The sequence below is a fragment of the Schistocerca nitens genome, chromosome 2 (assembly GCF_023898315.1).
Source record: "Schistocerca nitens isolate TAMUIC-IGC-003100 chromosome 2, iqSchNite1.1, whole genome shotgun sequence".
Classification (NCBI taxonomy): domain Eukaryota; kingdom Metazoa; phylum Arthropoda; class Insecta; order Orthoptera; family Acrididae; genus Schistocerca; species Schistocerca nitens.
Window position 1 is genome coordinate 982,122,350 of NC_064615.1, and position 25,554 is coordinate 982,147,903.

The following is a 25,554-nucleotide window of genomic DNA, read 5'->3' on the forward strand; positions in this document are numbered from 1 at the left end:
TGAAGTGGGAAGTGTGAGTTGTTAATATGATCAAATAATTTAGCCGCGAAATTAGCACGGATTGAGGAAATTGTAACTGGCACAAAGTGCTTAATGATGATAGATAAACTTAATTATTTGAAAGCTAAGCAAAAAAATATTCACTGAAATTTCCGGGTAGCAATAATTATGCATTCGTTATTTGACTTACCTTCTAATATTGTGAATTTTACGATTGCTGTGCTGAAACGGCCGAATTGTCATTTCATTACGAGTTGGAAATTCATTTTGATGTTCAAATTGAATCTCTTATTTGTGGCCAACGTTAATTATTTTTGTAGTTACGTTATTACGCTGACCTCTTTTAAAGAATTTACGTAGGAATTAGCAGAAAATTAAACTAAATTGCTTTTTCCAGAATTCTGGCAACAAAAAAAGTTGCGAATTAAGATGTAATTAGTATAAATGGAATTTGCGCGAACCAAACTATAGTCGGAATAACATATTGCGCAGGGCGGACAAATAAAAGTAAAATATTTCGATAAAATGTGTTGATTAGGGACATGTTTCTCAAACGATATGAAATCATCTGCGAGAGTTTATGTAGCTTGTGAGCAGTTTACCGTTGGTCATCCGGCCAGTGTGTTTTAAAATAAATAAAGTAAAAAAGAAATTTCGTATTTTTATTTCTGTATTTTATGCGACGTTTTCAGATTCGAATAATACTGAATGCAAGGCCTGGTTAATTGACTTTTACGTAAGGTATTGTACAACCGATTTGATTAATCTAAAAGATAATAAACAGGTACAATATAACAATATCAATAACAGTGGTGTCGTGGCATATCTATAAATACACAAATTATTGTTCAGTTAAAGGTATCTGACATGATGTTTTAACTGTTACGGGGTAGTTCGTCGAAGATTATTCTGGCACTATAAATAAAAAAACAATGCATCTGAAACGAACAGGAACGATAGCGATACACATGCTCGATATTTAAGTAGAAATAACTGTACATATGCTATCTGTAGCACGAAACGGCAAAAACAAGGGGATCAATACGAGTTACTGATTGTCTATCCAACGTCTTGTAGAGGCAAAAAATTTAATTTCCAGAATTTTATATACATAATGAGCGAATTTACAGATTTAAAATGCTGTCATAATTTACTCATTACGAGGTATAATTTTATGTTAAAGATTTAATGCAGTAAGACATATATTTAAGTTACAAACAGTGCATACGTCTGGAGATAGCGTAACGCATGGCGTGCAAATTACCCAGACTATTTTCAAACAGTTAGTGATAACGGGACATCTCAGCGATTTCCAGTAGACTTTACACGTAATTTCAAATCTTATCGTAAGTTTTTCTCTGTGAGATCCCCATCCCTCCGAAGTAGTGAAGGGAAAAACTTTACTGCTTACCATATTTTTCGCTCTTAATGCAACAGAACTACACATCAGGCATGGAACTTTAACTTATTAATTCGTTACTTCTAACTCTATTTGCTACATATTTTGCAGACAGTTATTCACACACACCACTGAATATAATCCGAAATTGTATCAATGTTGACACACAGTTCATAAGGTATAAAGTCATAAGCAGTGAGATGCGTGAGAAACCACCTTTTTTTAAAACGAAGGGAAAATTACTCACACTACAATCGTCCAGTGAGTAATCCGAGACTAAGAAAAGCCACCACAACTGAAGTTTTGCTTCTTCAACGGTAGAGGTATTACATGATTAACGTCAAATTTTAACACATTAACTCATTTGTAAAGTAATGAGACGTTTGAAGCTGTTTCGTGCATGAGAGTTTTATTCCTTAAAGAATCGGGGTCGGAGGTTTACTAGTACATATTAACATGAAATGGCTATTAAAACAGCTACTAGTGCTGCCTTTATACTACAACTACATCTTTAAAAAGCTCTTTATTATGTAGGGTGAGTCACGAGGTTTTCCCCGGTTTTTGCAGGGTATTATTTAGGTTATTTGGAACACAAAATGTAAATAAAGTAATGGGGTCAGATCCATAATTAAGGAGCTACAGTAATGGAAAAACTCAGGAAAATGGCGGAAAAAACTTTTACTGTAGGATTTAACTATCAAAAATGCACATAATAATTAATTTAAACAATTGTATTCAGAGTGGATTTAGAGCAAGTGTTCAGAATTTCCTCTCCGCATTTGAAGGCAAAGATTCGCACGGGAGTGAACCGCGCGAGTAGCATTTCGTAATTTCACATGCTCGTTCCTTATTGACGTTGCAGCATCGAAAATACGTTGTATCAATTCTTCTAGTGTGTTCACCTTAACGTCGTAGACTATGTCTTTCATCCACCGCCAGATGCAGTAATCTACGGATGTTAAATCTGGGGATCTGGCAGGCCACTTGATAGGCCCCCGTGACCTATCCATCGATGTGGGAATTGCTGATTAAGATAAGCTGTTACCACATGGTGGAAGTGTGCAGGTGCCCCGTCATGTTGGACGTACATGTGCCGTCTTGTTTCCAGAGGAACATCTTCAAGAAGCTGCGGTAAATGTTCTCGTAAAAAGTTACCGTACATCTGACCATTTAAATTTTCCGGCCCCAGTAACTGGCCACACACAACACCACACCAAACATTGGCGCTGAATCTGCATTGAATCTGAGATACTGCCGTGGCATGGGGATTTTCGTCTGTCCAGACATGCATGTTATGCATGTTGCCGATTCCATCTCTTGTAAAGGTTGCCTCATTACTGAGCATTATAAAGCGGTAGAGCTGCCGATTTGCATTTAAGCAGTTACAAAAATGTAAATGGTTGGCACAATCATGTGGCTCTAAATGGTGAACTTTCTGCACATGAAAAGGATACAATTCATTCTCATGAAGAATCCTATATACCTCAGATTGTGAAACGTTCAGGCGCGTAGCTAGGCGTCTTGTACTTGAACGAGGACTGCGATCTACTGAAATAAGAATGTTTTCCTCTTCTTGAACGTCACTATGTCTTTCGGAGCGAATACGAAAACTGGGAAGAGTACTAGTTTCTAGCAATATTCGATATGTTCCACTAAATGTTTTGGCACTCGGAATGCTACGATTAGGATCCTGACGGTGATATTCGGCGACAGCAGCTTTCGCATTATCATCACAGAAGCCCAAAATGTACACCATCTACCCATACTCCTGCGATGAAAACTTGTATGGCATCACAAAATGTACTGTACACAGGATACAATAACAGTAAACAATGACTGCAGTATCAACAACGTGGTTGTTATGCGAACGTACCACTTGATGCACTTGTCTACCTAAGACTGATCGTGTGTCCTTCGAGCACAAGTGAAGCGCTCCACACACCGTGGCATGTTTCGAAACTCTGTTGTAGCTCCATAATTACGGATCTGATCGCATTACTGTATTTACATTTTTTGTTCCAATTAACCTAAGGAATAACCTCCAGCAACCGGAGAAAATCTTGTGACTCATCCTGTATACTGTAAATAAGATGAGTTAGCCATTGCAGAAACGATTTTCTGTTATTCTCATACGCTGCAGAGGAAAGGAGGATGTAACTGATGGCATCTTCTGCAGCGTTACTGCAGTCACAGAACTGATTTCGCTTAATTCAATTGCGGTGGTTGCGAATCGAAAGACTTCCGTGGTTGAATGTCACGCTGCAAATAGTGGTTATTAAACATCTGGTTAGACAAACACCGCAACACCAGGCCTATGTGGAACAATTGCCTGCTCAATAAACTTGCGCCAATTCGTGGTGGGTTACTAACTACCAGCAAGCCAGGAAACCCATAAATAATCTACCGCTCATTCCTTCCCTCACTTATTGTACCGATCAGTGGTATTTCAGGGCCAATAAAGTCTATGAAATGTTTCGTCGGTGAAATTCGTTGGAAATACGAGGGTCACTCCAAAAGAAATGCACACTACTTTTTTTTAAAAATCCATATGTTATTCTACATGCTTGAAAGTTTTACAGTGGATAGATACATCCTTTAGGAACAATATTTTCATTTCTCCACATAATTTCCATCCCTCTCAACTGCCTTACGCCATCTTGGAACCAGCGCCTGTATACCCGCACGGTAAAATTCTGGACCAACCTGTTGGAGCCACTGTTTGGCAGCATGCACAAGGAGTCATCATCTTCAAACCTTGTTCCACGAAAACAGTCTTTCAGTTTCCCAAAGAGATGATAGTCACATGTAGCCAGGTCAGGACTGTAAGGCGGGTATTTCAGTGTTGTCCATCTTAGTTTTGTGATCGCTTCCATGGTTTTTTGACTGACATGTGGCCGTGCATTGTCGTGCAACAGCAAAACATCCTGCTTTTGCCGATGTGGTCGAACACGACTCAGTCGAGCTTGAATTTGTTCAGTGTCGTCACATATGCATCAGAATTTATGGTGGTTCCACTTGGCATGATGTCCACAAGTAAGAGTGTTTCGGAATCGAAAAACACCGTAGCCATAACTTTTCCAGCAGAAGGTGTGGTTTAGAATTTTTTTTTTTTTGTGAATTTGCATGATGCCTCTTCGTCTCTGGTCAAAAATGATGGAGTCATGTTTTATCACCTGTCACAATTCTTCCAAGAAATTTATCTCCACCATTCTCGTACTGTTCCAAAAGTTTGATGCTTACCGTTTTTCTTGTTTCTTTGTGAGCCACTGTCAACAACCTGGGAACCCACCTGGCACAAACCTTTTTTAACGTCAACACCAACATTTTCAGTATTCTGCAAACACTTCCTTCCCCTATTCCAACGTAGCGTCACAATTCGTTCACTGTGATTCGTCTGTCAGCAGTCGCCAATTCGTTAACTCTCTGCACATTGTCTGGAGTGTGTGCAGTACGAAGCCTGCCGCTCCGAGGACAATCCTCAATACTGCCATGCCCGATTTCATCACGTAACCTGCTTGCCCACCGACTAACTGTAGTGCGTTCGACAACAGCATCTCCATACACCATTTTCAACCTCTTGTGGATGTTTCCCACTGTTTCGTTTTCACAGCACAGGAATTCTATGACAGCACGTCAAGTGTAGCAGCCATCTTGAAGACATGCTGTGATGGCGCCACTCACAGGAACAGGTTGAACTAAGTCTGAAAACAAGATGGAAGAGCCGGCCGAAGTGGCCGTGCGGTTAAAGGCGCTGCAGTCTGGAACCGCAAGACCGCTACGGTCGCAGGTTCGAATCCTGCCACGGGCATGGATGTTTGTGATGTCCTTAGGTTAGTTAGGTTTAACTAGTTCTAAGTTCTAGGGGACTAATGACCTCAGCAGTTGAGTCCCATAGTGCTCAGAGCCATTTGAACCATTTGAACAAGATGGAAGGATGTATCTACACACTGTAAAATTTCCACACATGCAGAACGAAAACTGTATTTTTTCAAAAACAGTGTGCATTTCTTTTGGATTGACCCTCGTACAATGTATTGTATCACCCAATACCTAGCTAATTAGTGTCTCCCACGAGAGACCCAGTTGTAACACGGCCGGAAAGTCTGTTAGTTTAAATATTTCATATGATGCCGCGGTAGTATACCGGTAAGACATTGTACGAGACAAGACTACTTGTATCCGCCATCTTTCCGCTGGCGTAACTCTAGGTTCGATCTAATGTGCCGTTCATGACAGAATGTATAGCAGCGCGGGAGCTGTTGTACGCGTGGTAGGCGGAGCAGAAATAGATCGCGAAGCGGCGAGATTCATTGGGAGCATCGATCAAGCCTAGCGTGTCCGGTGATATTACATTACGCCGATCCCGCCGGATCCGGGGCATACGTAACGAGATTCGAATCTCGTGCATTACTGGTGTCCTCGAAGGATTTGGAAGCGATGTGGACAGACAGGATGATCAAGTGGGGGATTTGCAGTCGCACCTGCGCACCACGGCTGCCGCGACGCGAGAATAATTTATGCGCGATCGTTCTTTCTCATGAACCGTAACGGCGATCTCAGCGAAATGTCAGTTGTCCACGCTTTCTTACTTAACTCTAATGTTCTTCCTTAGCCGCCCATAATTTATTACTTGCTTGACCGTAATCATCTCGCCCATTATCTGGGTTTATTTCAACAGAGAGCACATAATGTGTTCCCAGGTGATGCTACGTGCAGGGTGATCACTAGACAGCTGTCCCTATGAGAATCCTTTATCCTCATATGTTGCACTTATTTAGCAGTTAAATATCTCAATTTCCTTATTCTTTCATTGTAGTGTACTTACGAGGAGAAGATGACAAGTGCCACGACCCAGTTTCCTTGCAACTTCGTCCGGTGGAAGAGGAGTAAAACAAAGCGAACACCTGTCTCGGCTTATTTTTAGGTACTCAACCGAATCTGAGAAAATAAAGGTCAAAGTTTCCGATGTAATTTAGACGCCTTCATGGCACTCGCTGATCCCAGTTGGCATGGTGGCAAAGAGGCTGGTGTCGCGGACTCTCAGCTTTGGTGCCCCGTGTTCGAAACCCGATTATTACTTTTATGTATTTTATTGTATTAATTTATTTTTCAGTTATCTACCCATCGCCGTAGAAGGTTACTACACAAATTACTACTGGGTTTCACAGTGTCATACACTTACTATACATTGTATATATGAGTGGTATTTTTCAGAAGCTACAATCTGTTTAGTTCTCATATCCTTATATTTCAGTCTTACACCAGTTCTTATATTTTATTTTCGTTTATTCTTCAGGAAGATCTGTTGCATTTTCTTCGATGATACCTATCGTAGAAACATAGAAACTCTGAACACCACGCGCATCGGGTGACGGCAGGTTTACCACGGTGACATTTCTTCGTAAGAATCTCACTAGGGTTAGAAACGTTGCTAACGTTGCTGAAGATTTCATCCGTTGGCAATAGTTTGTAGCAAACCACACATAACGGATCACTTTACCGAAAACTGGCGCTTGCAGTTGATCCTGAATCACATTACACTACAGGAATTTTACCGAAAACAGTTTCAAATAATTTTCGCATACTATAATTTTTTTTTATTTTTTCGCCGGCCGCTGTGGCCGAGCTGTTCTAGGTGCTTCAGTCGGGAACTGCGCTGCTCCAACGGTCGCAGGTTCGAACCATGCCTCGGGCATGGATGTGTGTGATGCCCTTAGGTTAGTTAGGATTAAGTAGTTCTATGTCTAGGGGACTGACGACCTCAGACGTCAAGTCCCAGCCGGCCGCTGTGGCCGAGCTGTTATAAGCGCTTCAGTTCGGAACCGCGCTGCTGCTACAGTCGCAGGTTCAAATCCTGCCTTGGGCATGGATGTGTGTGATGTCCTTAGGTTATTTAGGTTTAAGTAGTTCTAAGTGTAGGGGACTGATAACCGCAGATGTTAAGTCCCATATTGCTCAGAGCCATTTGAACCATTTATTTTTTCAAAAATTCATTCACCAGACATACAATTAGTAGACGAATAAGGAAGAAGTTATTTCAGTATACATTGGAAAACATTCGTGTAGTACCCTTCTACAGACACGAGTTTATAATTGCAAAACAAAAATAAACGTAATAATCAGCCTTCGAACGCGGGGCAAAAAAGTGTGAAACTATGACACCAGCCACTGCGCCACCATTTCGGCTGAACGATTCACCCGTTAAAAGGCACATAAATTACCTCGAAAAACTTTGTTGTTTTCTCAAAATCTATGGAGTACCACAAGTGTTCGCTTATTTTGACTCCTGTTCTACTGAATGAAGTTTCTGGGAAATCGAGTTATGCCACTTGCTGTGTTCGCCTCGTTAGCGTCAGAGAATATCGACAGACGCCCAGCGATAGCTGGTAAAAATTTTTCATCAGCTGAAATAACAAGCAAACTGAATCTTGTCCACCAACAATAATTTTTTCGCGATTTGCGAACTCTGGCTATTAAAATATTAACACTGTTGGTTGTGAGCTATCGAAGAATGCCACATTACCGAAACCATTGCTACTTGTATTTGCATACACTGATGGAACAGAGCATTATGATCAGCTGCTTAGTAGAGCTTGGTCCACCTTTGAAACGCAATAGAGCAGCGATTATACGTGTCATGGTGAAACATCCCCTTAGAAAAATTATGAATGACTGCGCTGGTAAACCTCTACGTTATTTGATTTTCAAATAGCTGAGCAAAAGTGAACGTACTCAGACATTTCTCTCTTTACTTATTCTGATCAACACTAAACTGACACACAATATTTTTTGCGCAACGCAATCTGACTTTCAATAATCCCTACAACAGAATGGCCCTGATTAACAATAACCTATATCTTTCATGAATCACTTACCTCACAAAAATCTTCGTTACTCGAACTGCTGCAATACAGCGAGCGCCAATACTTCCAGCCAAATAAAAGATTCTGACTACTGAAGGCACTAACTACTGATAGGCATAGTTAGCAAAGGAAAGATTTTGATGAAGAACAAACAATGTATTTACCTTAATAGTGTTCAAAAGACATAATATATATCAGTTCATGACATCCAGTCTTACAAATTTCCTTTTTCTGACGGACACATGTCCAGATCGTCCTCTCTCAAAACTCTGCCATCTCTCTCCCCACATCCGCCACTGCTGGCGGCTCACCTCCAATTGCGCAACGCTACGCGCTGTTCACATTCAACTGCCCAACACTACAATAGCAAATATTCTAACAATGCAAACCAGCCACAGACTGCACACAGCACATTGAGTGATTTTCATACAGAGCGCTACGTGGCGTTACCAGCATAAAAGCCTAAACAGCCTACTTACAATGGATTCGGCAAGTCCTGCTAAATTTCCGAAGTGTGTCGTACCAGATACCTGCTCGCAGGTCACTCACTTCCCCTTAATTACGATTTTTTTTTTGCGGTCTCACAGCCCTCGCTCAACAGTGTCCCGTCCCATATGTATTCCATCTGGCTCAGATCAGGCTAAGGTGGTCATGAAACCAACGTCTCTTCACTATCATGCTCCTCAAACCATATGGCACTGGGACGTGTGACCACAGGGTATAGTGCTGGTGTAGCGACAGTGTTTTGGAGTACATCGTTCAGAATATACTGTTGAACATGATGTTCCGCAGCAGATGATTGCTTTTGACCTAGGGAGTGTCCGGCCCCGGTAGCTGAGTGGTCAGCGTGACGGAATGTCAATCCTAAGGTCCCGAGTTCGATTCCCGGCTGGGTCGGAGATTTTCTCCGCTCAGGGACTGGGTGTTGTGTTGTCCAAGTCATCATCATTTCATCCCCATCGACACGCAGGTCGCCTAAGTGGCGTCAACTCGAAAGACCAGCACCAGACGAACGGTTTACCCGACGGGAGGCCCTAGCCACACGACATTTCATTTCACCTAGGGAGTTATCCTGCTGGAAGATGCCGATGTCGTTACCGTCGGGGAAGACATGAAGCGTGAGGTGGGTGCAGGTAACGTTCACGTAGTCCACATTTTCGATTAGTACCAATGGTGCCATGGAAACTTATACAAATGTGGGCCATAGAATAATGCCTCCCCTCTCCAAGCCCCCTCCCGGTCTACAACCGTTGTGAATGTACGAGGCCTGTTCAGAAAGTAAGCTCCGATTGATTGCCAAATTGAAACCACAGTGAACATCAGAAATGTTTTCCTTGTAACAATTAGCTACACCTTTCAGCTACTTCTCTACGTAGTCGCCGTTCTGACTTAGACTTTTGTCATAGCGTTGTACCAACTTTTGAATAGCCTCATCATAGAAGGCAGCCGCCAGTGCTTTCCGCCAATTCTCCACGCTGGCCTACACCTCGTTGTCTGTGTCAAAATGTTGTCTTCAAAGACAGCGGTTCATGTGACCAGAGATGAAACTCAGGGGGAGACAATTGCGGACTGTATTGTGGGTAATCTCACATTTCCATTTGAAAACGATGCAGGAGCATCTTCATTGCCCCTGCAGAATGCGGCTGAGAATTGTCTTGAAGAAGAAACAGCACGACAGTTATGTAATGTTAGCTGCATAGCTTCAGGCGAAATTTCTCACCAGGCCCTCGTACTTGGCGGCAGACACTATTTTCTAGACATATTTACGCACTCACTGCGAGCTCAGAAATGAGAAGAGCGACGTGATGCTAACTGGGGTTATACTAGAGACACTACCCAACACATCTGTGCAAAGCTTTATCGGATTTTCATAGTCGTTTCCATTTCGCGACCGATCGGAGCTTACTTTCTGAACGCCCCTCGTATGTTTGTTTATGCCAGCTGCTCACCTGGATGATGGCGTATCCAGGAACGAACATCTTCCAGTGTAATGAGAAACTTGGGTCATCCGACCAGGTGACACGTTTCCCTCCGCCCCCGGTCCAGCCTCGGTGATCATGTGTCAACAGTGTCGGTGAACGAAGCTGTCGCACGTGAACATTACCTCCATCCCATTTATACTTGATGGCTTCCCCGACGGCGATGACTTCTTCCAGCAGCATAAACGCCCTTATCACAAGGCGTTATCTACTGCTAAGCCCCACATTCAACAATGTATTGCTGAACGGAGTGCTCCAAGACAATGGTGCCTGCACCAATGTTTTACTCTGTCGTCAGATATGGCACAGATCGCCGGCTACCTTTTTTTTTATACAGGGAGCTAGCCTCCAGCATCCATGCGCTATCCTCTACGCTATGAGGACAACTGACACTATTTGTGTCTCGCGGGCTGTTTGAATTTGCGGACGTTCAATGCTAATTAACTCGGAAACGACGCAATGTATCGAATATTTTTCTGAATAGTTACTTCTCAGCACAAGCAATCCTGCAACAGCCTTACAAGCTTCTCATACTATTTCCGATCATCCTTGTAAATGTTAAGTTCCAATGCCCAGCCCCTAGCACAAGTACCTACAGCCTTACTGCAGCTGAACAACACATATTCCTCTTACAGATCGCTTTTGTGTAATCAGTGTTTTTTTTCTAAGAGATGAGTTACCCCAGGAAATTAGTTCGAGCAGCTCAGTAGTATTTTTCTGCCAGTTTAAGTTTTCATCAATATGCACAACGCAAAATTTGGGGCATTCTACCATGTTTATTGACTCCTGTTCATGTGCTACATCAGTTGTTGGTATGACTCCATTTGTTGCACAGAACTGAATACAGTGTGTTTCCTCAAAATTAAGGGGGAGTCTATTTTCAGGGAGCGATTCAATAATTCTTTGAAAAACATCATTGACAATTTCTTCCGTTGCTTTCTCTTTTAATGGGATTTTTGAGAACGCTAGTACCGTCTGCAGAAAGTAGCAACACTACTTGGTGCAAAAAAATGGTTCAAATGGCTCTGAGCACTATGGGACTCAACTGCTGAGGTCATTAGTCCCCTAGAACTTAGAACTAGTTAAACCTAACTAACCTAAGGACATCACACACATCCATGCCCGAGGCAGGATTCGAACCTGCGACCGTAGCGGTCTCGCGGCTCCAGACTGCAGCGCCAGAACCGCGCGGCCACTTCGGCCGGCCTACTTGGTGCATTTTAAGTGGAAGGTCATTAACATATACGGGGCGTTAGGGGTATAAGTGCAGATACTGTGATCTTAACATGAACCAGCTAAAGGGTGTCAATTGTTTTTTCTCTGCATCTAACAGTCTTCCCACAAACACTTCACGTCATTTACTGCCTGATGTTTTCTGCACGGTCTTGGCTCAAATGGTTCAAATGGCTCTGAGCACTATGGGACTTAACATCTGAGGTAATCAGTCCCCTAGAACTTAGAACTACTTAAACCTAACTAACCTAAGGACATCACAAACATCCATGCCCGAGGCAGGATTCGAACTTGCGACTGTAGCAGTCGCGCAGTTCCAGACTGAAGTGCCTAGAACCGTGCACGGTCGTGATGTCACCACTAAGAGGACTACGCTTGTCACTATAGACTGACCGTTTTTGCGTCGGCGCTTCCACACATCAACACCCAATCTGATTCCAAGAGAAAATTAAGCATTAATGGCTCATTCTTGCCACATGTACTTGGAGATACTAACCAACCTAAAAACATGCTACATCTAAAAGCTATAATTATTAGTCTGTAAAGTAAGTGAATCCTGATGTAATGTTGTTCAGTACACCGTCCTAGCCACCAGTAAAATATCTGTAATTATACCCCTAGTACCGCATAGAAAGAATAGGAGTGGACCCAAAATTGAACCCAGTGGGAATCCCTTCGTTACTTCTCTGCAGTCACCAAACTTTTCATTTGTAGATAAAAAGAATGTCTCCTGTAGGTCGTATGTTCCAATTTGAGAATTTCAAATTTCACTGTGTATATATATATATATACTAAGGTGGTATCTGTTCTTTCGGACATGTCCGAAAGAAACAGATACCATCGGTGACCATGCAGTTCGTTAGAATGAAATTACAACGAAATGAACACCCTTAGCTGCTTACAGGCGTTGACATACGTCAACGGGGACAGATGAAAATGTGTGCCCCGACCGGGACTCGAAACAGGGATCTCCTGCTTACATGTACGAAAGAACAGATACCATCTTAGTATATATATATAGTTAAGGTTCACCGGCCACTTGACCATCTTCTTCTGTGCGAATGCACAAACAGTGCCCGAACTCTTACGGGAATCGGCAACACGCCACGAGTAATGATTATAATGGGCGGGGGCACTACGAATGTAGTGCGGGACAATACGTTGAGAATGTGGGTTTCGCGGGAGGCGTGCCAGAGATAAATCCCTGCAGTCACGCTATCCTCTGTGTCCTCGGTGGCTCAGATGGATAGAGCGTCTGCCATGTAAGCAGGAGATCCCGGGTTCGAGTCCCGGTCGGGGCAAACATTTTCATCTGTCCCCGTTGACGTATGTCAACGCCTGTAAGCAGTTAAGGGTGTTCATTGCATTGAAATTTCACTGTTTTCATTACTACAAAAGGAGGAAAAAAAAAATAACAGGAGAGAGCTTAAGTTTACCCTGCAAAAATGATGCCTTTGTAGATTCTGGCGCTGCAGGCAGCTACCTCCAGAACCGCGTGTGTCTGTGTACGTGGGGGAGGGGGTCAGGGAGGAACTCGAAGAAAAATGACGCGAAAGGCTGCGTCCCAGCTGGTGCGCCGCGCGGGTGGGGAGCTGTGTGGGAGTCCAGGAGCTACCGTATGTGTACGTCCGGTCCCCCTTGCGCAGGGACGCATTTATAAACAGCGGCTACCTGCTGCCTCGCGGCCATTAGAGGGCGCCAGGTGCGTGGGCGGACGGGTAAGCCGGCGTGGATTATCGCCTGTCCGCTGGGGAGCCGCACCTCCCGCCGATTGGCCGCACGAGATCCAGTTACCCGAGCCACGGGTGGCGCGTGGCCGCTACATTTTCCAGTGCGCCTTTCCGTAGTAAAGTGGAGGGCTGCAGCTGCTGGGAGCAAGAGGGTTTCCACTTCCTACCTACACTGCATAGCTGACGAAAACAACCACACTCTGTGCGTTCTATTTGATGTCTTGTAACTCGCCTTTTTTTACGTGGCTAATCATGCTGTAATGTACGTGAACGTAACGGTAGGATGATTCAGGATGACTTCTACAGAATTTATATTTCCTGTGTTGAATGTCTGTTTGTTCCAAATGTGGAAAATGTAGGTTAAGGGGGGGGGGGGGGGGGTAGGACGTCAAACGGGACGACTTGGAGCAGGAGAGACACCACAGGACATGTTAATTTCCACTGTCTATACTTTTAAAAATAAATTCATAAAACTTTGTCAGAATGACCAGAAAGGATTCAGGATTTACACTTTATTTTTTTCCATTTATATTTCACCTTTTTTTCACTTACCATTGGCTGCATTTGTTGCTATAGGTACACTTTTCTTCATAAGTAAGGGAGCTTCTTCAATGAATTTTGCACAGCGTACAAACCATAGTTACAGGTGTATGAATCTCTAGAAGTTTCCAAATCTATTAAAAACTGTGGTAAAATTGAGATAATTAACTATAAAATTTGAACTTTTTCCAAACATGAAGTTTAAAATATAACAGCACATTCATTTTTTCATAAATTAAATCATTTCTAGAGTTTCATACACCTATAACTATGGTTTGTATGCTGTGCAAAATTCATCAAAGAATCTCTCTTACTTATGAAGAAACGTGTACCTATAGCAACAAACGCAGCCAATAGAAGTGAAAAAATGATAAACTTTCACATGTAAAAAAAATTATTTTGTTATGTTTTTGAACTTCCAATGCTATGATTGTGAAACCTGAATCCTTCCTGGTCATGCTGACCAAGTTTTATGAATTTATTCGTAAAAGTATAGACAGTGGAAATTAAAATGTCCTGTGGTGTCTCTCCTGCTCCAAGACAGCCCGTTTGACGTCCTACCCCCCTTAATGCAGATGATTAGGGGGGTAAAATCCTGTAATCCATACACATTGTGTGTGTTTTTCCTCATCTCCGCTTAAACCACTGGACCGATTTCAATCGAACTTGGTACACATATCCTTTACTGTCAAACAACAATCGCTGTGGGGGTGACAACCACCTAGCTAAAGCAGTTCAGGAGGTATGACGTCATAAACAATGAGAAGCCTGAGAAACTGCCGCATCATGGACGACTTATTTTCTGCAAACTGCATTCTGCACACATTTTTCAGACGGTATTCACATACGCCGCTGAATGTACGTACAAAATTATATGGTCTTACGGCACATGGATCAGAAGATATGAGGTCATAAACACTGAGATGCATGGAAAAACTCCCACATTATGCTTCACGTTTCAATTTACACTGCTGGCCACCGTAAATGCAACACCAAGAAAGACAAGAGGTAGCACAACAAGATTTATTTTGTAGATAACATGTTGACCAAGTATCAAATGATTACGTTTACAGACGTCTGCGACATGTGGTTCCTGCCAGAATCAGTAGCCAGAGTAGCCGCCATTGTTGGAGATCACTGCTGCCACACGTCTCGGCATTGAGTCAAAGAGACGTTGGATGTGTTCCTGGGGTACAGCAGCCCAAGCAGCTTCCACACGTTGCCAAAGATCATCTGGTGTGGCAGCTGGGGATGTAATCTGGGTCACTCGTTGAGCAACCATGGACCACATGTTTTCTATCGGCGAAAGATCCGGAGAGCGAGCCGGCCAGGGAAGCAATTCAATCTGATTATTGACGAAGAACCTTTTGACAATGCGTGCCACGTGTGGTCGCGCATTATCCTGTTGAAATATGGCTGTGGCCGAGTCCTGAAGGTAAGGAAGGACAACTGGCTCCAGCACCTCGGATATGTAGCGCCGGCTATTTAAAGTACCGGCAATGCGTACTAGAGGCGTGCGAGAGTAATATCCAATACCGCCCCATACCATAATACCCGGTGCAAGACCAGTGTGGCAGTGCATAATGCAGCTGTCCAGCATCCTCTCTCCACGGTGTCTCCACACTCGAATCCGACCATCGTGGTGCTGCAGACAGAACCGTGCCTCGTCAGTAAAGACAACGTCATTCCATTCTGCCGTCCACATCCGTCTGTCATCACACCATTGGCGACGGAGACGTCTGTGGTTCTGCGTCAATGGTAGACGAAGCAATGGACGTCTTGCGGACAGACCACTCTACTGTAAACTGCGTCGAATGGTACGCGCAGACACTGGATGATGCGTTACAGACGCAATGTGCTGTGCTATGGTTCGGGATGTCACTGAGCGATCCGTCACTGCCATGCGCACAATTTGCCTATCAGCACATGCAGTGGTGCACCGAGGTGAATGCGATCGACCACGTCGGTCCGTCGTAGTCTCCTGCATCCAACGGTCACATATCCGCATTACAGTTGTTTGGTTTCGTCCAACACGACTAGCGATTTCTCTGTATGATAATCCACAATCTCGGTAAGCCACTATCCTTCCTCTGTCGAACTCGGATACTTGATCAAACGACGTTCGCTGTTGTCTACGGGGCATAACTGATCGTCTTGTGAAACAACCACAAGGTAAACACACGTGCCGAACGTACACTCGTCGAAATCGCCAAGCCTTAAATGGCGCTATGAGGTGGCGCCACAGGCGCGCGTGATGTGCGTCTGCGCTGAAATTCTAATCAGTTGCATATCTCATCGCTGCAAACCCATGGTGTAAATTTCACTTGATTCGGATGCTTCCTTCGGGGTGTTGCATTTATGGTGGCCAGCAGTGTATTACTCCTTTGTTAGGAACTCTATTCACAACATACTTCGCAGACAGTATCTACGTATGCTGCTGAACGTATCTACACAAATACATCACTGTACGACCATAGTTGAAAATTTAAGACGTGATAACTCTGTAATGCGTGAAAAACTGCCGCATTAATACTCGTGAAGTCCTGAACTCAACGAAATACCTGACACCTGGAAACGCTTTTGACCGCTCTAAAACGGTTGCGGGCGAAAACAATAGCCGCCTATAGCGGACGAGGAAATAAGTGTGTGTGAGGAGATTAGTCTTTAACGTCCCGTCGACAACGAGACCATCAGAGACGGAGCACAAGCTCGGATTTGGGAAGGATGGGGAAGAAAATCGGCCCTGCCCTTTCAAAGGAACCCTCCCACCATTTGCCTGAAAAGATTTAGGGAAATAACGAAAAGCCTAAATCAGGATAGCCAGAGGCGGGTTTGAACTGTCGTCCTCCGGAATAAAAGTCCAGTGTGTTAACCACTGTGCAATCCGTATGTACACCTATGAAGACTCGTTGCCATAGAAACTTTTATACAAAATCGCGTTGTACACACCGCGAGGCAGCTACGCCCAGAGTACAGAAACCGTACGGGATAATCTCACACCGAGACTAATGCATAATTTCAAAGGTGTTTTCACGAATACTTGGAAATGAATTTTTTTTTCGATGCTTCACTTACATCTACATCTACATCGTTACTCTGCAATTCACACTTACGTGCCTGGCAGAGGGGGTCATCGAACCATTTTCATACTACTTCTCTACCACTCCGCTCTCGGTTGGCGCGTGGGAAAAAGGAACACCTACATCTTTCCGTTCGAGCTTTGATTTCTCTTATTTTATTATGATGATCACTTCTCCCTACGTAGGTGGGTGTCAAAAAAATATTTTCGCATTCGAAGGAGAAAGTTGGCGATTGAAATTTCGTAACAGATCTCGCCGCAAAGAAAACCGCCTTTGTTTCAGTGACTGCCACCCCAACTCGCGTATCATATTAGTGACACTCTCACCCCTATTGTGCGATAACACGAAACGAGCTGCCCTTCTTTGCACTTTTTCGATGTCCTCCGTCAAACCTACCTGGTAAGGATCCCATACCGTAATGTAGGCTGTCTCTTTAGTGGGTTTGTCGCATCTTCTAACAAGGGAACCTCCCCATCGCACCCCCCTCAGATTTAGTTATAAGTTGGCACAGTGGAAAGGCCTTGAAAAACTGAACACAGATCAATCGAGAAAACAGGAAGAAGTTGTGTGGAACTATGAAAAAATAAGCAAAATATACAAACTGAGTAGCCTACGTGATAGATAAGCAACATCAAGGCCAATTTGAGTTTAGTAACTCCGTGGTCCCGTGGTTAGCGTGAGCAGCTGCAGAACGAGAGGTCCTCGGTTCAAGTCTTCCACCAAGTGAAAATTTTAATTTTTTATTTTCAGTTTGTGTCAGACTCTTATGTTTTCATCGCTTTTTTGGGAGTGATTATCACATCCACAAGAAAACCTAAATCGGGCAAGGTAGAAAAATCTTTTTACCCATTCGCCAAGTGTACAAGTTAGGTGGGTCGAAAACATATTCCTGTAATGTGAAGCACACGCCGTCACCAGTGTCGTATAGAATATTTCAGACGTATTTTCCTGTGGAGGAATCGGTTCACCTATGACCTTGCGATCAAATGTTTTCTGTTCCCATTGGAGAGGCTCGTCCTTTCGTCTACCAATCGCACGGTTTTGCGGTGCGGTCGCAAAACACAGACACTAAACTTATTACAGTGAACAGAGACGTCGATGAACGAACGGACAGATCATAACTTTGCGAAAATAAAGGAAGTAAAATTATAAGTCGACGGAATACTTGAACCAAGGACCTCTCGGTCCGCAGCTACTCACGCTAACCACGGGACCACGGCGCTCCTTGACTTCCACTGTCCTAGACGTTGCCTATCTTAGCATGGACTACTCAGTTTGTATATTTTACTAATTTTTTTCATAGTTCCACACAATTTCTTCCTGTTTTCTCGATTGATCTGTGTTCAGTTTTTCAAGGCCTATCCACTGTGCCAAGTTATAACTAAATCTGAGGGGGGTGCGATGGGGAGGTTCCCTTGTAAGTGTTCTGCCAACAAAGCGCAGTCTGTGTTTCGCCTCCCCACAATATTATCTATATGGTCTTTCGAATTTAAGTTGATCGTAACTGTAATTCCTAGGCATTTAGTCGAATTGACAGCCCTTAGATTTGTGCGATTTATCGTATATCGGTACCCAAAATTTATCGGATTTCTTTTAGTACCCATCTGGATGACCTCGCACTTTTCTTTGTTTAGTGCCAATTGCCACTTTTCGCATCATACAGAAATTCTCTCTGGATCATTTTGTAATTGGAATTGATCGTCTGATGATTTTACTAGACGGTAAATTACAGCGTCATCTGCAAACAATGTAAGGGGGCTGCTCAGATTATCACCTGGATCATTTATGTAAATCAGGAACAGCGGAAGGCGTATGAGACTACATGGCGGAACGCCAAATATCACTTCAGTTCTACTCCATGATTTACTGTTTATCACTACGAACTGTGACCTCTCTTAGCGGAAATAACGAATTCAATCACACTATACTCCATGTGTACGCAATTTGATTAACAGTCGCTTGTGAGGAACGGTATCAAAAGCCTTCTGGAAATCTAGGAATAAGGAATCGATCTGAGATCCCTTGCTGACAGCACTCATTACTTCATGGCAATAAAGAGATAGCTGTGTTGCACAAGAACTGTTAATAAACAGTTAATTTTTGTTTTCGCTTCTAATAGAAAATTAGCAAAATGAGTAACCGGGCAATGCCAGATTTGTCGGATAGTGCCGAATAAATTACACTACTGGCCATTAAAATTGCTACACCACGAAGATGACGTGCTACAGACGCGAAATTAAACCGACAGGAAGATGATGCTGTGATATGCAAATGATTAGCTTTTCAGAGCATTCACACAAGGTTGGCGCTGGTGGCGACATCTACAACGTGCTGACATGAAGAAAGTTTCCAACCGATTTCTCATGCGCAAACAGCAATTGACCGGGGTTTCCTCGCGATGCCTCGTGTAAGGAGAACTGCGTACCATCACGTTTCCGACTTTGATAAAGGTCGGATTGTAGCCTATCGCGATTGCGGTTTATCGCATCGCGACATTGCTGCTCGCGTTGGTCGTGATCCAATGACTGTTAGCAGAATATGGAAGCGGTGGGTTCAGGAGGGTAATACGGAATGCCGTGCTCGATCCCAACGGCTTCGTATCACAAGCAGTCGAGATGACAGGCATCTTATCCGCAAAGCTGTAACGGATCGTGCAGCCACGTCTAGATCCCAGAGTCAACAGATGGGGACGTTTGCAAGACAACAACCATCTGCACGAACAGTTCGACGACGTTTGCAGCAGCATAGACTATCAGCTAGGAGACAATGGCTGCGGTTATCCCTGACGCTGCATCACAGACAGGAGCGCCTGTGGTGGTGTACTCAACGACGAACCTGGGTGCACGAATGGCAAAACGTCATTTTTTCGGATGAATCCAGGTTCCGTTTAGAGCATCATGATGGTCGCATCCGTGTTTGGTGACATCGCGGTGAACGCACATTGGAAGCGTGTATTCGTGATCGCCATACTGGCGTATCACCCGGCGTGATGGTATGAGGTGCCATTGGTTACACGTCTCCGTCGCCTCTTGTTCGCATTGACGGCACTTTGAACATTGGACGTCACATTTAAGATGTATTACGACCCGTGGCTCTACCCCTCATTCGATCTCTGAGAAACCCTACATTTCAGCAGGATAATGCACGACGGGCCTTTCTGGATACAGAAAATGTTCGACTGCTGCCCTGACCAGCACATTCTCCAGATCTCTCACCAATTGAAAACGTATGGTCAATGGTGGCCGAGAAACTGGCTCGTCACAATACACCAGTCACTACTCTTGATGAACTGTGGTATCGTGTTGAAGCTGCATAGGTAGCTGTACCTGTACACGCCATCCAAGCTCTATTTGACTCAATGCCCAGGCGTATGAAGGCCGTTATTACGGGCAGACGTGGTTGTTCTGGGTATTGATTTCTCAAGATCTATGCACCCGAACTGCGTGAAAATGTAATCACATGTCAGTTGTAGTATAATATATTTGTCCAATGAATAGCCGTTTATCATCTGCATTTCTTCTTGGTGTAGCAATTTTAAAGGCCAGTAGTGTATTTGTGGTGTGCTGTCTCGTCGATTAAATAACCCATCTATGTAATGCGGAATAGACCACCATATGCCGCGTGAGGTGCGCTCGCCAGTACAAAGGGAGGCGCAAAATATTACACTGTCAGCAGAGACCAGTAACAGCAGAATGGTTCGTTCACGAGAGCACAGTGATTTGGATGTCATCTTAGTAACAAATCCATTTAACCATATGACACCACCCTGGTCGACAGTTGTTAACTTGATTATAAAGCAGAAACGCAAAGGAACAACCAATGATAAACCGAGACCAGGCAGATCTCATGTACCGACGTACAGGCACCGTCGACCATTTGTCGTAAAATGTCGCATGAAATCAGAGGAAGGAATCACTTGTAAGTCCCAAAGTGCTGCCATAGGTCTAGCTAACATAATGACTGTTCGCAAGGTTTTAAGAGGAACTGGCTTCAGTGGTCGAACAACTCCTCATAGGCCGCACATCTCTGCAGTCAACGCTAAGGATCCCTTGAGGTGGACGAGCGAAGCCACTTGACACTAGACGACTGAAAACGAGTCATTTGGAGTGACGAAACACACTATAGACTGTGGCAGTCCGATAGAAGGGTTTGAGTTTGGTGAATGTCTGGAGAAAGTTTCCCGCTGTCATTTGTGTAATGCCAACAGGGTAGTACAGAGAAGGTGGTGTTATAGCATTGGGCTGTTTTTCGTGGTCATGGCGTTGTACTCTTATTGGTGTTAATAAAACGCTAAACGTGGAAACATATGAACACATTTTACACCACTGTGTACTCGTACACTAGAGGAACAACTTTTCTTCCTCATCGTCCCTACAGCCTCGTTCTTGTACCATCCGACTTCCATGTGTTGGTCCAATGAAGGATGCGCACCGCGTGAAGCAGTGCATGGATGATTGGGAGGTTATTGAAGCAGCAAGACACTGACTCCGGCGTCGACCAGTAGATTGTTACCACGCCGGCATAATGACCCTTTCAAGAAGGAGGCGTAGGGACGTTGCACTGACTAGAGATTATGTTGAAAATTAGGGTTTTGTAGCCAAAAGAAGGGGAATAATATCGTGTACTGGAATCCCGAATAATATCAATCCGCTTTCATAACGAAATGTGTCGCATTGCTTATTGAACGGACCTGGTAACTGTTCGACGCCCCTGGGAGACGCAGCTAGTGTGTGTTTGTCGATGTGCCCCTGGTGGCTGGCTTAGCACGGACGCCTCTGGGCACGGAAAGTAATTACGTCGCCCTCGCCGCAAATGACTGGGTCCGCCGGACCCTGCTCGGTAAACAATAGCTTTCCCGGCTCGCCACACATGGCCACGCCACATCGGACCTGCCGCTGTTTGGACGGCCTGCCCCTACTCCCCTGACGGAATCCGCAAGGCCAGGAGAACCTTAAGCCAGGGCCGGCCGCGAGGGAACGTGCCGCGAATCGCAGGCGGCTTCGCCGACGCTGCGGGGCGATCGCGGCTGTTCGCAGAGGGCTCGTGTATGGTAACGCGTAAATGCACACTTCTGACCATTAAAATTGCAAAATAATTTACGAGGCACCCAAAAACCGATAAATTGGCATATATTGCATGTTTCGATACGCAAATGATTAGCATTTTAGCGCAAAATAGGTAGGAATATCGTATTCTACGATCTGTACGTAAGGAAAGACTAGCGAAACAGAGAATGCTTCGTAACTGATAAATATCTATGGGAATTGAATATTGGTCCGAAGATCCTCTTCCTCCCCCTATTTCCATTTCCTCTTCCGCCCTCACTCTCACCTTGACACTTTTTTTTATTATTATTGCAAATCCTGATTCTGTAGTAGTATTCTAATCGTGGCTATTTATGGTAACAATGGAGGACGAGGAGGAGGAGGATATTGGTGTTTAACGTCCCGTCGACAACTAGGTCATTAGAGACGGAGCACAAGCTCGGATGAGGGAAGGATGGGGAAGGAAGTCGGCCGTGCCCTTTCAAAGGAACCATCCCGGAATTTGCCTGGAGTGATCTAGGGAAATCACGGAAAACCTAAATCAGGATGGCCGGACGCGGGATTGAACTGTCGTCCTCCCGAATGCGAGTCCAGTGTGCTAACCACTGCGCCACCTCGCTCGGTATGGTAACAATGTCTCCTCTCTATATATTACATATACACTCCTGGAAATGGAAAAAAGAACACATTGACACCGGTGTGTCAGACCCACCATACTTGCTCCGGACACTGCGAGAGGGCTGTACAAGCAATGATCACACGCACGGCACAGCGGACACACCAGGAACCGCGGTGTTGGCCGTCGAATGGCGCTAGCTGCGCAGCATTTGTGCACCGCCGCCGTCAGTGTCAGCCAGTTTGCCGTGGCATACGGAGCTCCATCGCAGTCTTTAACACTGGTAGCATGCCGCGACAGCGTGGACGTGAACCGTATGTGCAGTTGACGGACTTTGAGCGAGGGCATATAGTGGGCATGCGGGAGGCCGCCGAATTGCTCAACACGTGGGGCGTGAGGTCTCCACAGTACATCGATGTTGTCGCCAGTGGTCGGCGGAAGGTGCACGTGCCCGTCGACCTGGGACCGGACCGCAGCGACGCACGGATGCACGCCAAGACCGTAGGATCCTACGCAGTGCCGTAGGGGACCGCACCGCCACTTCCCAGCAAATTAGGGACACTGTTGCTCCTGGGGTATCGGCGAGGACCATTCGCAACCGTCTCCATGAAGCTGGGCTACGGTCCCGCACACCGTTAGGCCGTCTTCCGCTCACGCCCCAACATCGTGCAGCCCGCCTCCAGTGGTGTCGCGACAGGCGTGAATGGAGGGACGAATGGAGACGTGACGTCTTCAGCGATGAGAGTCGCTTCTGCCTTGGTGCCAATGATGGTCGTATGCGTGTTTGGCGCCGTGCAGGTGAGCGCCACAATCAGGACTGCATACGACCGAGGCACACAGGGCCAACACCCGGCATCATGGTGTGGGGAGCGATCTCCTACACTGGCCGTACACCACTGGTGATCATCGAGGGGACACTGAATAGTGCACAGTACATCCAAACCGTCATCGAACCCATCGTTCTACAATTCCTAGACCGGCAAGGGAACTTGCTGTTCCAACAGGACAATGCACGTCCGCATGTATCCCGTGCCACCCAACGTGCTCTAGAAGGTGTAAGTCAAATACCCTGGCCAGCAAGATCTCCGGATCTGTCCCCCATTGAGCATGTTTGGGACTGGATGAAGCGTCGTCTCACGCGGTCTGCACGTCCAGCACGAACGCTGGTCCAACTGAGGCGCCAGGTGGAAATGGCATGGCAAGCCGTTCCACAGGACTACATCCAGCATCTCTACGATCGTCTCCATGGGAGAATAGCAGCCTGCATTGCTGCGAAAGGTGGATATACACTGTACTAGTGGCGACATTGTGCATGCTCTGTTGCCTGTGTCTATGTGCCTGTGGTTCTGTCAGTGTGATCATGTGATGTATCTGACCCCAGGAATGTGTCAATAAAGTTTCCCCTTCCTGGGACAATGAATTCACGGTGTTCTTATTTCAATTTCCATGAGTGTATATTTATATAACATATATCATAATACATACAGGGTGGTCCATTGATAGTGACTGGGCCAAATATCTCACGAAATAAGCATCAAACGGAAAAACTACAAAGAACTAAACTCGTCTAGCTTGCAGGGGGAAACCAGATGGCGCTATGGTTGGCCCGCTAGATGGCGCTGCCATAGGTCAAACGGATATCAACTGCGTTTTTTTAAAATAGGAATCCCCAAGTTTTATTACATATTCGTTTAGTAAGTAAAGAAATATGAATGTTTTAGTTTGACCACTTTTTTCGCTTTGTGATAGATGGCGCTGTAATAGTCACAAACACATGGCTCACAATTTTAGGCGAACAGTTGGTAACAGGTAGGTGGACATATTATTGATCTCTATGGCAGCCACTGAACATAAAAGCTGCGCTTCACCTGCCTTGTATTGCTAAAAAAAAAAAACAGATCAGCATATCTTTGTGGCAAGAAATTCATCATTTGTAATATCTGATTTCTACGGTAGGAAATCTGCGAACTTGACATAATAAAGACCCCATAAAAACTACAAACTAGCAATAATAGTTTTGTAATAGAAATCCCCCGGGTGATTGCTGCTCCTACTTGCCCTACAGCTTCTTGTCCCAAGCGTGACACAGACTTCTGCTCCTTCTTGTTCTTGCAGACATACGTAACCTTGGCATCTCGCTAAATCGCAGTGATTATCATCCAGCTATTAGAAGGAATTAAGGGTAGATGGGGAGATTAAAAATATATTTACATAAAAACTGCCATACATAGACTCAAATAAACATGTATATTAAATAAATCCCTCAGACACAGAAACAGAAAGCTCACTTAATTATCGTGAAAGCACTTAAGTGAGTAGCGAAGAGTGTTAACTGTGTTATTGGACGGGAAGTCGTCACCTGAAAAAAGTAGGAAATCAGGCACGATAATTATTGCAATACACAAGAAAATGAAAGTAAGCGAAAGAGAGATTCTGTCAACTGATGTTCTTGCTGGAACTAGAACTTTTACCGTTATCTGAGCAGCAGTATGTGAGACTCCGAGGTTCGGCTGTGGACGTACTTTCCAGCTATCAAACTACTCCCGAACAGGCCACGAAGGCCCAAAGGTACCGACCGGCCGCTGTGTCATCCTCAGCCGACAGGCGTCACTGGATGCGGATATGGAGGGGCATGTGGTCAGCACACCGCTCTCCTGGCCGTATGTCAGTTTTCCAGACCGGAGCCGCTACTTGTGAATCAGGTAGGTCCTCAGTTTCCCTCACAAGGGCTGAGTGCACCCCGCTTGCCAACAGCGCTCGGCATACCGGATGGTCACCCATCCGAAGTCTTAACTTTGGTGATCTGACAGGAGCCGGTGTTACCACTGCGGCAAGGCCGTTGGATTCCAGCTATCATCTTGACTCTAAATGGCTAAAAATCGTCATCCGGTCACCCAAACCCACTTGGAGTTTTTAAATTTCATTTAATTGCTGGCCGAATTTAAAAATTTAAAATGGCTCATAATCTATGTATTAAGAGGTATACTCTTACGTTAAAAACTGCACACTTTCAGTCAAGTATTACAGTTAGAAAGAGCTTTTATGCCTTGAGGCGGCGTAACTCTTGGC